General features: G+C 40.3%; 1 protein-coding gene across 4 annotated transcripts in view; it reads right to left on the bottom strand.

The window, feature by feature from the left end:
• Positions 1-14,283, bottom strand: part of LOC108892288 (adhesion G protein-coupled receptor L3) — a 199,286-nt gene extending 185,003 nt beyond the window's left edge. For all 4 annotated transcript variants that reach the window (XM_051076010.1, XM_051076011.1, XM_051076012.1 and 1 more), the window contains exon 1: positions 13,659-14,283. The gene's annotated coding sequence lies outside the window, so the exon portion shown is untranslated. The remainder of the gene's footprint in view (positions 1-13,658) is intronic.
• Between the last annotated feature and the right edge of the window lie 3,142 nt (positions 14,284-17,425).

Here is a 17,425-nt window from a genome sequence, read left to right as displayed (position 1 = left end):
ATGGCGGAAGAACTGCTCAAAGGGATAGACTACAAATTATCAGAGAAGAAAGAAACTGCGGAAAATAGTGTAATAACCTGTAATAATCTTTGTTGCTGGTGATGGTCAAGTTAAAAGTGTTGGTAGTTGTTCCCTAACTCCTAACTCTATCCATGCCTCTTCTGTAATGCTATATTCAGTTCCGCAATTTATCCACCATCAGCAAGATAACCTTAACCTATATACATTGCTGCTATATACTACACACCAGAGGTCTCTGAAGCTGTGACCTCTGAGTACCAAGGCTATCTGCCCACTAAATCACATTTGTAGAGTCATATTAAACACGTAGCTCTGAGGAGAGCAAAAGCTCAGCAAAGAATGATAGGCATCTTTCTATCACTGAAAGCCTTCACTGCATTATTCCATGCTAGTGGCTGATGTGATAGCATGTGGCCATCTACTCCTTTAATGTTACAATATGGGCTGTGGATAGGTGTTCAATTCTTCTTGGGTGCAGCAAGAGATAAGAGCCCTATTCTCATCAGGTCACCTGCAATGAGCAAATGGATGGATGGGGGAAAGAAACAGTAGCTAGCCTTGCTAAAGAATGGCCACTGTGAGGAGGAAAAAAAAGGTGTGTTTATGCTTAAGATTACAAGAAAGGCCTGCGCAGAAAAAAGGAGAAATGAAAAGCTTGGATGTTCTACAGTAACAAGTGTGCTTGCTGGCAGCACAGAACAAGGTATGGATATCCTTTACGGTACACTCTGTAAGCACCCCAAAAGCCCCCTAAATCCCACCTCCCACGTCAGACTGTCACCAGGAATGTCATTTAGTTGTCTGAACAGGGATGTGACTACTATGTAAAGACTAAAAAAAAAAAAACAGGTGTAGTGGTGGTGGGAGAAGGAACCACTAAAAAAAATCTAAATAGTGAGCAGCAGTGGCTATGGTTACCAGCACTGTGTTCAACTGAAAGGGGAGCTGCATGCTGATGGAAACATGGATCTTTAAAGCAGCTAAAATTTCCCACAATTTACGTTCAGTGCAAGCGCAGAGAGTAGTTTACCCTTTAAGAAGCAAAGTGGAGTACAAGAGTGAGGGGTGATGGATGGGCGTATAGCATGTCTGACTGTCATCTCAAAGGCTGAAGTTCACCTCCAGTCACAGACATGTTACTGATGATCACCTTTTAATCAATTGGAGTTTTTCCCTAACCATACCCAAGAGTTTTAACTGCCCTCAACCAGTTTTAGTTGCCTAACCCTAACTATACTGTAAACAACCTTTATTTACCATAATCACAGTCTTTCCATAATTTTAACCAATACTATGGGTGGAATGCACAGATATTCTAAATAGTAGGATGTAAATAAAAAATGTCCCTGAACATAATCCAGGTTTTTGCAGAATTTGTCCAATACTGATGCTCCTATCTGGCAAAAGGCTTGGTCTAATTTTACACCTTGTTCCATCGTGTTTATGTATTCTTATCAGTATGCACTGGGTTTCAGTTGACTTGGTGAAATGGAGAAATAGCTCTGAATTTGGCTTCCAGAGCAGTTAAAATGATCCCTCTAACCTTCTTGTTTTTTACCTGTTATGGTATGTTGTTTTTGTTAGGTCATCTAGGAACCAGGTCAGGAGGAGTCAAATTTCACTTTAACTGGGTATAACAATTCATTCCAGCTATCCAGTGGTGGTAACAGTATAGTGGGGCACCAAATGGCAAACCTTTCCAGAGTCTCAGAAACTATATATGGTGACAGTCAGCATATTTTCTGGTTTCTGTTACCTGGGTCACGTATAGGTCGCAAATGAGATTTTAAAATGAAGTTCGGAGGTCATGAGATTGGTTCAGCATATTTTGCATGCCATTATAATTGTATATGGGTGTATGAAAACAAACTGCCAGTGCATGGTATCAGACACAAGGAGACAGATGGCTGTCGGAGTGGGGTTTCTTATGCATGACGAATTGTCGCATCTGCTGGTGTGACTGTGCAAAGCTCGCGGTCAGGGGAAGTTCTCAAGAAAACAGGAGGAAGCGTCATCTGAAAACAAGCAAACAAAAGCCTGGCTGTCATCTGTTCCCAAAGTAACTGATCTTTTTATAGTCCAGTGTCACTTGTGGTATCCAAGTCGCAGCAAGAATCCTGCAGGGACCTGAGGGCAATCAAGGTGGCAGTCACTCTCCCGATGCCCAGGTGAGGAAACACTCTGCCAAAATAGAGGCTTAAGATCACAGGAAACAGCATCTGAAATAGGTAAAAATCCTTAGGGAAAGCCTGTAGTAGAAAGAGCTTAAAGGATCAATCCACAAGCATTGCCACACCTTGTCATCCAAGTTACAAAAACCCCACCAAAGGTTGGTCAAAGTTTGTCAGATGTCAAAACAGATCGCGAAAACCATCAAAACACTATCAAGGTAAAGTGCCTGTGTGGCCTCTGTCCAGACCTGCCTGAGGTCCTTTTCAATTCAATGGCATTTCCTAATTAGATGAGAAGGATGGTTTGATGTACATGCTCTCATAGTATTAAAAAGGAACCAGAAAAAAAGGGCCAAGCATGGAGGCCCCCCAAGGCCCCCCTTGTTTGCCTGCAGTGCAGCGATAGAGAAGGTTACAATTGTCTCTCCCCCTCTCCAGTGCGTCCACAGATGCAGAGAAAAATCGATGCACAAAAAGCACTTCATTCCTGCTCAATTTCATCCTTTACTGCCAGTATAATTAAAAGTGGCTTCGATGGACTTTCCAATCCAAATTTCCCCATCAGCTGGAGGTGGTCTGCTCAAAGTCATCAGTGCTAAATTCAAGGAAACAGGCTTCTCTTGGGACTGTTATGGCATCATGTATGCAGGCTTCGTGTTGACTGTATTGAAGGTTAGGTTATTGATAACTACTCTGATGCAATTCACCAGATGTGCGTATATATACTTTGCAGTGATAGAAGAGACAGATACAGACACTGACATGTAAGGGTTTCATGTTTAATTATTGTATTATCACAATTTGATTTGTCCCCCATTAAAGATTCAATCAAACTACAGGAAATTGTGACTGTGGTAATTGGCATAAAAATCAAACCAAGCCTTGTTCGTCCCATTTAAATTCTGTTTCTACCAAAGCAACATGAAGAGCATAAATCACTGTTACACACTCTTTCTGAAAACTGCAGCTTCCTGCACTGATAACACCAGCTGAGAGACAGAAATTAGCAAATTACCTGTGTGTCATGGCTGCATCCAAGCTGCTGGACCAATTATTTCTGCTCTGGTGAAATTGTAAAGGCCTTTCCAGCTGTGTTTGACACAAAGCTGGCTTAGGGAGGCTTACTACTGACCAAAAACATAAACAAGATTACCTTTCACAGCACTCATGAGTGACAACAGAACCCCTGCTAAATGAACCTTTGGTCTGGAGCCGCCAAAAGTGGTGGATTGTCTCTTTACTACTTTTGTTACTTCTCAATAGAGACTGAAAGGCAAAGCAATCCTTGTTGTCTATAACAATCAATAATGGGCTCTTCATTAGTAGAGACTGTATAGCCCCTGGAATTAACAAAAAAGACAGAACAATGCATTAAGAAAGAGACACCACAGGCATGGGTGTAATGAAACTAGATTACAGATATCTGCTTAACTCCAGCATTCCACTGATGACTTCTAAGGCAATAACTACACCTACCTTATTAATCATTATGGGCAGGAATTCCATAAAGGGTTGCCCTACACTGACCTGAGTGGGCTCATTGTCTGGTGGCATGCTGCAGTTTCATATTTTCCAAGCGGAACTAGTATGCTATTGTGTTAAGCTACGTGCCCTATGTCAGCCTGACTTTTAGCTACATTTATTATGTATGAGAGGGTAAAAGGGGTTCATGAGAAGATTATAAAAGCTTAACATTTTGATGAGATTAATCTAGCTTTCAATCTTTGCTTGCACACAGTAGTGAACCAATTATAATTGTGGCAATCCATGGACAAATAACATTTATATCTCTATGACTGTATGTTCTGAGCTGCTTGAGAATCTTAAAAAACATTAATTGGAAGCAGAATTATTCCTGCACCATCTGCCATAAGAAAATTTATATCATGAGCATGTCAAGAGTGCTCGCAAGGTGCGGAAGCGGGGGACTGCAACTATCAATGCAGCCTCTGTCAGAAGATAGAGTATCACTGTGGAGAACAGGAAGGGAGTGGATGTCAGTTGCCTAGAGAGGACGATCTGACATCTCAACTCCCACTGTCTGTCATGCTGTCTTCCCAATGATGTATGGATGTTATATGGCTCCGCTAACCCAGCAGAACCAGTCAATACTACCATGTCGAGGAATGCTATAGTGAGACAATGGGAGACTGTGACCCTTGTTATGGAATGACAAAACTCCATGAGGGTGGAGGGGAGAAAGGAATGGGGCTTATGAGCGGGAGGGGGCTGTTTTTATATCCAATATCACATTGTCAGCAGTCTTGTGGTATTCTAATGATTAAATAGCACAAGAATGTCTTTACAAATACTAAAACCAAGCTTACAGAGATCTCTGCAACAGGACAATTTTTGCTTCGGTTTGGTTTTTGATTATATTGTAATATAACAGCATATATCAGCTTTTATCAGATATAGACTGATCAAGATCAAGTCAAGGACATATTTCTATTCTTTTTCCTTAGTGTTTACATAGTCCACCAACCTTACTATTGGAAAACAGTAACTGAGAAACTAGAGAATTTGATTTTTAGAAGGCAGGGTAAGTATCATGGACTCAGGAAAAATAAATGCATTTAAGAGTTAACCACAAAAAACATTCTGTTAGGGAGTCATATCTGGGGGCCAATGTTTAGAATTTGCTATGGCTGTGCTGGTGTACCTGATCTGTGTTTATAATTTAACACAGCTCTAAAGCACACTTCTGCTTGTAACCATTACACACAAAAAAGAAGTGCAATGGACAGTGAGAATCATTTTCTCAACTGATCCCACGCATTCCCTGTTAACGCCTCAAGGTGCGTTTGCCCTTAACTGGAGGGAGGACTCTGAACAACAGCCGAAATTTTCAGTCCGCCGTATGATACGCTCGATCCAGCCCTTGAACCAAGGTGATGTCCCTGCGTAGGCAGACGAGAGAAAAAGGCCCCCCGTTTTCTAGCTCCTTGCCCATGGGGGCTCTGCTCCTGCCCGCACGCCAGCGCCGTTATCGGCTGCTTATTATTTGGCTGAATGAGCTGGAGCGGGGCTCACGGGGCTCGCTTCTGACATAATGACTGATTACAGTCTTGTGGCTCCCCTCTAAGAAATCCCACAGTTGCCACCATTGCGCCGTGGCGGTTCAGCATCACAAGCAAGACCGGTGTACGAGTAGATGGGAAGAAGAGGGGGGGTTAGCTGGCCTTTTCTGGTGACAGCATAACTGCTACCCAGTCCTCAAGCTGTCATGACTGACAGAGACACTGGTGGACGCTTGGGTCATACTACTTGTCATCAGGTTCCTTGTTAACGACTGCTTCTTGTAACTTAACGGCTGAAATGTGAGTTAACATCAGATATTCCCAAAGTCAAACAACAAGATATGTGACTTAATAACGATCCATGTATTTTAATTCCTCCTTGAATAGTAAGGAGCACATTTGCCACTTCTCCTCCCTGCAGAAATGCAATATATATTAATGCATTCAGCGCCCATTATGGGTAATATGTTTAATATGAACCAACCATAATGCACAGACTTATGAAGGCACCGTGCATCCTTACTTATGTATGTGATATACAGACGCATGCAGGTGTGACAGCAGTCTGAAAACAACACAGAACCGGCTCTGTCAATAGCTACTGTTTCCAAACAACAAGAGAAGTCATTCTGTCAGCACTTTTCATACGCCAGCTTTCAGGCAGTCAATTAAGTTCAAGGTGAGACAAAAATGTGTTGTCATTTAAACGGTTTTGCTCCACTGGGGCGGTGCATCAATTCAGTCATCTCCATTCCAGAGGTGACAAAGGGCTGGCAGGGAAGTTTGTATTTGCCAGTGGATACACAGTTCTGCTGTCATTATACCAACCTGAGATGAAGCAGGTGTACAAAGCGGCAAGATTTAAAATGCGCCGGTCCCCATGAACAGATGCAGATAAAGACAGGAACAAACAAGGGGACCACTCTTGAGGAGCCTGCTCGCTGAGGCGGCCCTTCCTGCCAGATCCCACCCTCCACTCCCACACTCCTAAATCCAATCCTATCTTATCGATTAAGAAAATCAATTTGGTCTAAGTCACAAGCACAGAGGGAGATGCTGAAATGCTGCAATATATTTTGAAGTGGAATCAGATTCTGATCAACTCAACGAATACACCCTGGTTTAATGCATGACACACAAGCTTTCTCTTAATCAAGAAAAAGAGGAAGAAGTCTCACATTATAGAAGCATAAATCCTTCAGCTATCCACCTGTATGAAAATACTTTCATTGTCTGCCTGCAAAGATGCTTCTACGCTCTGTAAATCTTATCAAGTATGAATGAGGAAATGGTATTTTAATTTAAAAACTTTCAGCAAGATACTGTAATCACCATTTCTGCAAGGCATTCATGCTTTGTGCTCCATTACAAGCTGTTTTGAACTGGAAGGCTGCAAGTATGTCAGAATGAAAAAAAAAAATTTAATAGAATATCTATCCAAACATAATAGTGAAATTCTAAATTCTCTAAATCTAGATTTTGTGTTCTTTAGTGTGCTCTTAGTGTTCTTTATGCATTTCTTGAAGATGTCACAGAACTGAAGAGCATGGATTGATTACTGAATGGGCTCAAAGGGTCAGGGGGCCTCTATGCCGGAGTCATGCTTTAAGTGACTCAAATAACCACACACAGGTATGCAAAATTATGACAAAAACACACAAAACTATTTTAAAGAGATGCACTATGATGACAAAAAGATTCAAAACAACCACAAAGAGGTGCCAAATGACTACAAAGACACAACCACAAAATTATGTATGCTTTGACATGACTGATAAGCTTATTCTGTGTTAATTCTTGGTCTCATGCACTTAATTTGATTATTTTAAGAATACAAAACATGAATTTAAGCAACCATTTCCCAGTAAAGAACGTTTCTCTTTTGTAATGCTTTTCCATGGTTGAGGTGCGCATTTTTGACAACTGGTAAGACTGGGTATGCTATGCGCAAATCTGTACCTGGTATCTGCAGATACAGCAGCCTGTGAACAACGAAGCTATCTTCATTTCTCTTTTCTGGCCAATTAGTGGTCAGATCAGGAGGTCCCAATGGTTTAGGGAGGCGTAAATACTAACCGTCATTTCCATTCATTTGTATGCGGCTGCAGGTGCACTACCTTATTATGTATTCAAGCCCAAACCTGCCTCCCAAACAGGCCATAAATTAACTTCTTTTAGAGCTTCGGTCTCAGAGAAGCATTGCATCTTTGTTTGAATCGTCTTCACTGGTCTAAAGTTCACAGGGGGAAAATATCCTCAAAGGAAAGCCATCAATATTGTTGCAAAAAACTTGGTGTCATACTGTAAAATGCACATAGACAAATGTATCAGATTTTACAGAGTAGTAAAGCGGTTGATATACTGCGGCTCCGTCAGGGTTTGTCAGTTTGATAGCTTTTGGATACCTTTTAACACCACCAACAGGGTCATAAGAGCAGCTTGGATTGCTTTAAATGCTAAGTTGACATTTTTGGGTCCATATCTGCACTCCAGCTCAGAAAGTATCCTTTTCACTTTTTGGCATTCATTTTCCTTTGGCCAGTTCTCCTTTAGAGGAGCTAGGGTTAACAATGTTATACAAAAAAATGCTTTTTTGGAATACAGGTATAATTGAAGAGAGAACATCAGGGCTACTGTACTGTTCACTGGTTAGACATACTGCAGTGGCCCTTATCTCTAAGAAACGTTCCTGTAAGAGTCTGTGGTGCAATACAAAAGATGGCATCTCTATTCATAAGATGAATACATATCTGCATCTGCACAAGCTAGTTAATGCTTTGCACTCACATTCCCCTTGCCGTGCAGCTTTTGTATCTCTGCCTGCAGAGGTTGTTGAGTGTTAAAATGCGCCCGCTAAGTGTTTTAACCCCCCTATAGGGACAACTGAACTAAGTGCCAAATTAAGGGTGGAAGGGTGGCTTGCAGATAATTAGAACTGCAGTCTAAAACATAAGATTTTTTTTAAAGCACACTGTCGTTGGTCATTGCAATGTATAAACTTGAGCTTGACAATGTACCAGCCTTGCAGGCCTTCATTAAAATTGAATGCACAAATTACAGTGTTGTGCTGGTGGAATTAAAACACAGCTGAAGCTTAGTGTATTCTGTTCTGTGAATTGCAGCAGTTTAAAAAAATGGCATTGTAGCCCAAACTGATATTATGATCAACCAATGATCTTATCTCCTACTTCCACACAATGCAACATCCTTGCCTAAATCAATGCTTGTATTCCTATTCAGGATTACAAGTCAAAGAGATAGAACCAGTGAAATATTTCTGTGACCTCACCCTATCCTCAACACACCACAGACTCACTGGAGTGGTATAAAATCCCCCACAAATCCGTTAGTGATTAAAGAGGCTCATCAATACCCCACACAGCCTTTCTCTCTCATCCTAACCACTTTTTTTGGTTGTAAACCAGCCACAGAAAAAGGGCCTGGAATTAATTTGATAATCTCCATCATCATGCTGGTAAATAATCGGTGTGCTTTAGAGACAAAGGTTGGGCTACCAAATGCAGCGGAACAGACAGTGTTGATTTTTCTTGCACTCTCAACATTTCACAGATAGCTGTGATTGCTTCACACCATGTTTTTCAAACTTCTGACATTGTTGCAGCAGAATATTTTTTATCATAGATATCAGGGTGAATTTGTACTCTCTATTTCAAAGACATCAAAACGCCCCTTTTATGTTCCAGTGTTAGATGCAGAGCTGGGATAAACATAACTATTGATGCCGAACACTCAAATCCTTCCACCAAAAAGCTGTGCTCAAACCCATGGACCTTATATATTCAAAGATTTCAATATGTACTGTGTTTCTAGCAATATGTGCTGTTTTAAAAGGCACTTTTCAGTGTTTTATCTACTGTTCTCTTTGAAGGTTACACTTAAAATGCTCCCAAATGTTGAGATAACTGATCCCAGAGCTACGCAGAATCAAGAAACTAATTGTCTGTTCTTTCCATCGAGCACCAGCTAAAGTCTCCATCTCAACTGTAAGCCCATTTCCTGCAATTTAGTGCTCAGGGGGTTGTGAAAGCTTATGTCAAAACCTTTGTGTCCTGGGTCTTTATGAGACAGGACAGCTAAAGTGTTGAGAGGCACAGACCTTGAGGACCTTTCTTGGGCTATGTGCTTTCTTTCTCATTTTCAGCTTTTGCTTTTCTTCTTTTGTCACATTCCTGCCAGAGAAAGGGCCCCTGCGTACCAACCTGTCTCACTCCTAACAGCAGGATAACTCCGGTCTTTGGGACCTTAGAAAAACCAAGGCAGCAGTGGGTGAGATTTGGCCTACAGGAATGTGAATGCAGTACAGTAGGTGGCCTGCCTTATCTGTTTTGCCACAGGTTTAAATACTGGGTTTAAAAAGACAAAAGCTGTAAATAAATAAAAAGAGCACAGAGCATATAATCTGGTATGTTTTCTGCCACTACGGCTACCCTGTCTGTGGAGTTACTCTAGATATAGAGCCACCTATTATTTAAAAGTCACAGGGGAAAAATCAACCAACAAATATAAATCCTCATCTCCTTCTTGAAGATGTTCTGTAATGCTTAACATGTCAGCATCAAGCGGGATAACAATCATGCAACGTAAATACGTTTAAAATCCATCATTTGACAGCTGAGTGAGAATTCAGAGTCTCTTCTTCTGTAGTGTACTTATTTTGTAAGTCGTCAAAGATCTCATGCAGTACTCACCATTAAGAAGTCAAAAAAATGTCTAATCTTAATCTTAAGAATATTCATGTCATTTTACATTAAGGTTTCCTTTAACTGGATCTATGAATGCTAGAGACCTTCACGCTCAGCCCTTAAAATGTTCTAACATTAGTAACAGTAAAATGAGTAAGAAGTAGACTGCAAACAGTGTATGAATGACACTGCAGTCTGTTAGGGAAATATTTTGTGGAAAATTGTTAGTGAATGGCTTATCCAATGCCACACACAGTGCATCAGTGTCTCTATTGGCTGAATTAGTTGGTTATCAAGTTGACTCTGACTTCAGATCACCAAATCCAGCTGTGACATCACACCAAAACAGGACTACAGCTGCAACTAGCAATTATTTTTCTTTCTTACTGATTAATCTGCAGAGTATTTACTTAAGAACAATAATCGGTCGATCATTTGGTCTTTAAAATGTCAGAAAACTGACAAAAACTGCCATCACAATTTCCCTAAATGTATAATAATGTCTAAAATAAGCAGTAAAAATTCACATTTTAGAAGGTGGGTTGGATAAATTTGGGGCATGTTTTCTTGAAAATAGCTTTAACATTTAGTCACTCTTCCAAATTTCAATTTCCGTTGAATGACTAATCAACTAACTGTTTCAGCTCTACAGGAAACACATACCACCAAAGCTTCACATACTGTTAAAACTTCAACTGAATGTGACTTGGAGTAGTGTAACACGACTGTGCATTACTGTAAGAACTGAAGCCTGCGTATGAAAAAGGTTAATGAGTGGTAGCCATGGAGACCATTTTCTACAATCTAACTATAATTGCAAACTGCTGAAAAAAGATTCGGAGCTTTAAGAACATGTTTTCTTATTCCCAACTCTATTGCACAATTTTTTCTGACTTTGATAAATAGAGCACTAATAAATAATTTCCCTCATTAGTGGTAATATACATGGGTAGCAAGAAGAACATGAAAAGTAAATCACAACCTTCATCTACAGCCATTTATCCTAAGAGAGATGACTGTACATTCAGTGTGATAAAAACTAACATCTGAGAAGTATGTGCAGTGCTTGACCTTGAGCACTGAAATGCATTGTAGTGACACTGCAGACAAAGCACTTAGACAAAGGCATAAAAAGGTATTTATTTACTCAGTGATTCTGCTACACTGCTTTTCGGACCACGGCTGAGTACTACAGTGTTTGGACATCGATTTAGCACTGGTTTTGAACTGCTTAGACTAACAAGAGGGGTAGCATTTACAGCATTACAATCCTATTCCAATTCACCACAATCACCTTAATTTTGAGCTACACAGCAGAAAAGATGTGGACAACAGGGAGGAAATGGGTGTGTGTGACTGACAGATGATTTTCACAAATACTACACTTTGAAGAATGGTTATCCCCACTGATACACCAGTAAAAGCCGTCACTGTTCGTAATCTGAGCCATGAAGCTGTATGCCACATAAGCTAACCTAATGAAGAAAATTGGAGAGCCCATGTCTCCATTCATACTGCAACGACAAATTGGATTTTCCTCTGACTTGCAATTGTGTCCAAAAAGGCAAAAATCAAATCAAATAAATGGAACTGCCAATGGAAAGAAATCCACTTGCTGGAAAAACAACACTACATCAACTGAGTGGGGGGACATCACAGAGAGCGGATTACCTCTGAAGAACAATACAAATGACCCAATGAAGAAAAATACGTTTAACAATGAGGGCATCATATTAACCCACATTAGTGTAATACAATACAACAGGAAGAAATACTTAATGTGCCAGCACAAAGTGTTAGACTTACACTGAGGAGTAACTCTCTCATAAGGTAAAATATGGATCCAGTAAAGGGTTTTCTAAGGTTAAGGGGTCACACAGTAGATCAGTTAGCACCCTGCCAGTGTGCTGCTCTCATGTTTTTTTCTACAAGCTTTCACTATCTCACTGTGTTTATTTTCCTGAGATAACCAGTTCTATCAATATCCAATACAGTGGCTCATATTCAGCACACTATCTTCCTGTAATGGACTGCAAGATAACAAGAGCTTCAAGAAAGGCAAGGGGATTTTTTTTAACCAGCTCTGTCCCATCAGGTATGACACCAGATGCTAAGTTCAACTGCTGTTATATTAAATATAACCTAGATTATATTCCACAAGGAGGAGCATTTAGCTGAATCAAAATGGATGGGACGCACTGAAAACAAAGTGCAGGTTGACATAAGCGTTTAGTCACAACACATCAAATGTCCCCTTTAGTTTCCCCTGGAGGAGGAAGTCAAGGTTTTCACTGTTGGTGGGTGAAACCATGTGTGCATGTCTGTGTGTGTTTGTGTCATCTGCTTGAGGGCACTTGCACCAATGCAGATTATGTGACAGATGGTGCTGCAGCCCTGGACATAATGAATATAATTGTGAGATAAGGATACAACCGACAACAATGTTGATGATATTCTGAAATGTGTGTGGAGGGAAGAAAAAAGAAACAACACCATGGAAGTTAGTCACACTACTGAAACACAAGAGGCCAAAGCCTGGCTGAAAAACTACTCATGAAAGATCACCACCAAGTCCACAGCTGTTGTATTATTCAAGACGGAAAAATTCAACACAGATCGAACCGCATTCCAAACGATTAATTGATTAAAAGGGCATCACTGTGCAGTGACACGAAAGCTTCAGATCCGATTCAAAGCGATAGGCTTAGTTACCTTTTCCGCTTTGATTTTGATGTTGAAAGACAGTGTGCTGTCCTCACATCAAAGCATTCGCTACAGTGGCCCCCTCAACCCTGCACTTCTTTCAGACACAGGACAGCATGTCTTCCCCAGCACAGCCAACTGTTTTCCATCCTCTCTTATCCTACGTGTGTATCAAACGATGGTATTTGTTGTGCAGTATTTATGTAGTCTGCAAAAATCCAGTACTGACACTGAGAAATGTAAATGAGTCGACTAACTGAGCAGGGGAAATATTCAGTAAAATATACATGAAAATTCTAAATAGCCTATACCAATAAGTCGCATATTTTATTCTTTACACATTACCAACCAATTATGAAAAATGCAGACACTCACACCACTGCATCTATCCACTGTGGTTGATTCTGAACGACAAACTGCAACAGAAAAAAAACAGGCCTGCATTGGTACGTTTCTTGATTCAAGCACCCTTGAAAGACACAAATTATGCTTTATACTCAAACACTGAGTTAGCTTATTTCTCTCACAGAGGAATAGGGGCTACATATTTGATTTAAATATCAAGGTTGGGGGGGTGGGTGAATTACTGCATGACTTTTAAATGCTGTAACTTCTGCATCCAATAAGCAACTTCTCTACAAAGCCATTTTTAGGCAGTAAATATTGTTTTAAACACAATATGAAAGGTAAAAAATAAAAATAAAAAAATAATCTCAACATTCAACAACTCAACTCTCTAACAGAAAGGATTAATTAGTCCAGAAGGAGACTGAAATTTTTCATATTGGATATCAATACGTTGCGCGTTGATCATCGCTGATTGCACCTGAACGCATCGATAGCCCTGTTAAAGTAATTAAGAGTGGAGCGCATGCCAAGACTGACATTACAGAGCACATCAACACTGCTGCAGGGATTCATTCATGGGCATTAATATCGCCCTGAGCTGAATCTGCAGATAATTGTGGATATGCGCACAAACAGAGGGACATGTGCATTTTTATTTATTTATTTATTTTGTTGAGGAACATTAGACTTACCGCGCATTTAGAAATGACGGGTGAAAACGAGGCTATAGCTCACGTCCTTCCATTCAAAGTATGTGCGATCATTTCTCTGTCAACTGTCTTTCAGCCTTTTTGGGTGCCGTCCTTACGCACTGTGTGTGTGTGTCAGGACTGGACTTGATGAAAGAGGGTCGAGGGGAGAGAGAACAACGAATCCAAACAGTTGTCTCCTGTCGCTCCGTTCAGTATCCTCGTAAATTCGCCTCGGTTTAATCTTGCCGTGCTTCCACAATCCGCGAGTCCTGGGTGATGTCGCGGGAGAACCGGCAGGTTCCTCGCGTTGTATCCTACGGTGCTGTCCCCCTCTTACATCCCTTTATGGCACAAGGCGTCCTTCTGAGCGGGGGCTACATCACGTCCCGTAAAGCTTAAAAGGCGAAAACGCCAGCAGCTTTCACCACTCGCGCACACAAAACGCACACAAAAAGAGTATCCAGAAGAATTTAAAAGAGAGAAAGGGAGGGGGGGAGGTCTTGTGAGAAAAGCTCCGCAGGAGGGGGGGGGGATATAAGTTGTTTGGGTCCAAAAACTGAGCTCTCCGCGACTATGACAAACCAATTGTGCGCACTGGCTGGGAGTAATTCTGTATGGAGACCGAGGGTTTGGAAAGCCAGTGAAAGGTGAGAGGAAAAACTCGGATGTGGATTGCCGCTCTCGCCGTATACTCGGGCTCCACCTAGCAGCAAACACGAGATAACATGCTAGAATCCAAAGCCCCCTCTACCTACAGTATATCTTGCCTGAGGCAGGCAAGGAGACCTATGTTATATTACATTCTGTCTGTGCGCCTGTGACTGCAATATTTATGTGAAATCCACTGCCTCTCTCTCTTAAAAGATTCAATGTATCTTGAAAATGCAACTGGTATAAGAACTGTCCATCAATAGTTCAATCAAGGAAATGCAGATATATTTCAGTTGATGAGTAAAAAATGCCAAATGTAAAAAGTTAATTAATTCATAAACTACACTGTAGGGGAAATGATTTGCTTGCATGACATTTTTTTTTTCTTACAGTTTGTCCTCAAAGAAGAATTAATGGCCCCTCTTCCTGCTGGAAGCCAATTATTCATACCAGATCTGTTTGCTAGAGGCTGCTGAAGCTCCTTCTTCGTATCCAAACACATCTACTGTAACTCCAGGCTGTTCCTTTGACTCTTTTTTCAGCTGGGAATGGCATGAAACATGCCTGAAAAATGGATTCACCAAAATTGTACCCAAGTATGGCAGATAAATACTCAGATATGAATATATGAGGAAAATTTAAAGATCAAAATCAAGATCACTGAAATCTTTAATCTTTCCTGATGACCTTTGAACGCTGCACCAGCTGCAGCACACTCACAGCTGGAGCCAGCCAGCATTCAACCTCTCAATCATCCTACAGCCAATTAATCAATTTAATAATCCTAATTATAATCAAACAATAACAAGGAATCATTCAATCCCTCACCCAGTGATCCACTAATGAGCCCAGGCGAGCAAAGACCGGGTGAGGCACGTTTTTGCACTTGTTTCCCGTCTGAGAAACACCTTGAACTGCGCAATGCCCCGATGAAAAATAACTGGCCGCCCGTAGTTGAAAAGATGCAGCGTTATCTCTCCCTGGCACTGCTTTCCATGCAACCCCCCGATGCAAATGGATTTCTCCAGGTAGAGCGCTGACCAAAGCTGCCTGCCATTACACTTGCATAAACCAGGTAGCTTCAAAGCGATGCTCTAAGTGCCATGCAATATGCTGCAGCAATCTCTACTACTAATGTACAAAGACCTGCAAAATAAGAGTCTCAGTCTCCACATTAGCAGTAGCAGGAATACTACAACACTACTGGAGATGCAGATACCTACAGACTAATAGAGGACTAGTTAGAGTTGAATCAGTTCCTTTTTATCTTCTGAATAACACACTCTTCATGATAAGTATAAACAGCTTTGCTCATCCTCCACTGAAATGGAAAAGCATTTCAAAAACATGGAAATGAAGGCAAGTTAGACCCTTCTATATCTAGTAAAATACAGAAGAACCTTGAAAGTACTGGGAAATGTCCCTGAACTGTATGAATACAGCAGTGTCCTTTTTAAAAGGAAAGTGAACTACAGCTCCAAATCAGAATATAATCATGAATCGAAAAGGAACGGTATTTCTATTCAGTACTTCTTAGTATTAAGCACTCTGAATAAGAGTTATAAAGCAAAGAAAAAGCTATAATCAGACAACAGTTTGAGCTTCCCAAATGACAATTACTAGCTAACTGTGAGAAATCAGACATGTCAGATTTTATGCTAATAAAATATTCCCATCAGCAACATTAGAAAATACCTTTTTATTCTATTATTGCAAGTCTCCCATTTACAGCAAGGGGATAAGTGCAAGGATTTGCTCTTCACTTCATGCTGGAAGAGATTTATTCACGCTAATTCAAAACTAACTGTCCTCAAGACAGAGATAACATTTCTGCTGTCAGATAAAAAGCTTTTATTTCCCCCAAAAAATGTTTCCTTCCAGGAATTATAAAAAAAAAATATTAGATTCATTTTCATCTGCCTCTTCTTAATTGCAAAATTAGTCTGGGTCCAATTTTTGAGGTGAAATGTTTTTACTAAGTCGAATTCAACACCCATACATGCACGCTTGTCATGATACAAACGTCATCATTTCATGAACACAGAAAAACCTGTTTCATTAGAATAACCTAAATCAGGGAACAGAACAATGAAATGTTTTTCCTTAAGAGGGATCCTGGCTTGATTTACAACTTTAAAACTGCTATAATCAATATTTTTATATTAAGAATTGACCACGACTACCTATATGTGAAAAGGGTCACTTATATGAGCCCACAGAGAATTATAACCTAACTTTGTATACAAAGGAGCACCATAGCGTCTTTACACTCATTGTTTTGTTTCATTCTCACCACTCTCATCATTTACCGCTGCTGCAGCTGTTTCCGGTGAAAAAGCTCTAAAACACAACTGCACACTACCCTCCCTGCATCAAACAACACAGACAAAGTTAGCATGTAGCTTGTGAACATATGATGGAGCACTTAGCTGCTAATAAGACAGTTACTTCCCTTAGGAGTTGACAGAGACCAAAAAACAAAGCTAAAAGGAAGAGTGAATGTTGGAATTCTATTTGCCAGAGTTCCAGAAACATGACTCCATATGAATCCTAATATTACTCCATATCTGCTGGATGTGTAAATGGGCCACAATCTGCTAACAAGTTCCCTCTATCAGCTTAAAAGTGGTAGTATCGATGATGTATTTAGAGCTTCTTTCTGCTGCTTCCAAGCAACAAAAAATCTGTTTTTATGTATGAAATCTATTCAGCATCAAAAGAATCAAAGACTTCATAACATAGTGGAATTATTTCCGCTGTAAATACAGCAAAGGTCATGGATAGAGTAGATTAAATATGAGCTTTAATGTGTAAAATAAATATTTTGGATCTGTGGAACACATTAAAAATCAAAGTTAGTACACTGATACCACAGTGAAGTAACTTCTGTGTATTTGCGGGTGCTGTAGAAAACACCATATACATAAATCAACCCCAAAAGGTGCAATACACAATACAGTATATTTGCAAGTTAAATTAGAATGCATTAGGTTCCACAAACTTAGTGTTTCCATTTTAATGGAGGAAACTGAGAAAAAAGAATCGACTATTTACACAACAGGCTGAAAATATTCTGTTGTTTTTTGTTTATTTTTGTAATTGTATCTAAGTATGCC

The sequence above is a fragment of the Lates calcarifer genome, linkage group LG15 (assembly GCF_001640805.2).
Source record: "Lates calcarifer isolate ASB-BC8 linkage group LG15, TLL_Latcal_v3, whole genome shotgun sequence".
Classification (NCBI taxonomy): Eukaryota; Metazoa; Chordata; class Actinopteri; family Centropomidae; genus Lates; species Lates calcarifer.
This window is presented reverse-complemented; position numbering and strand designations above follow the sequence as displayed.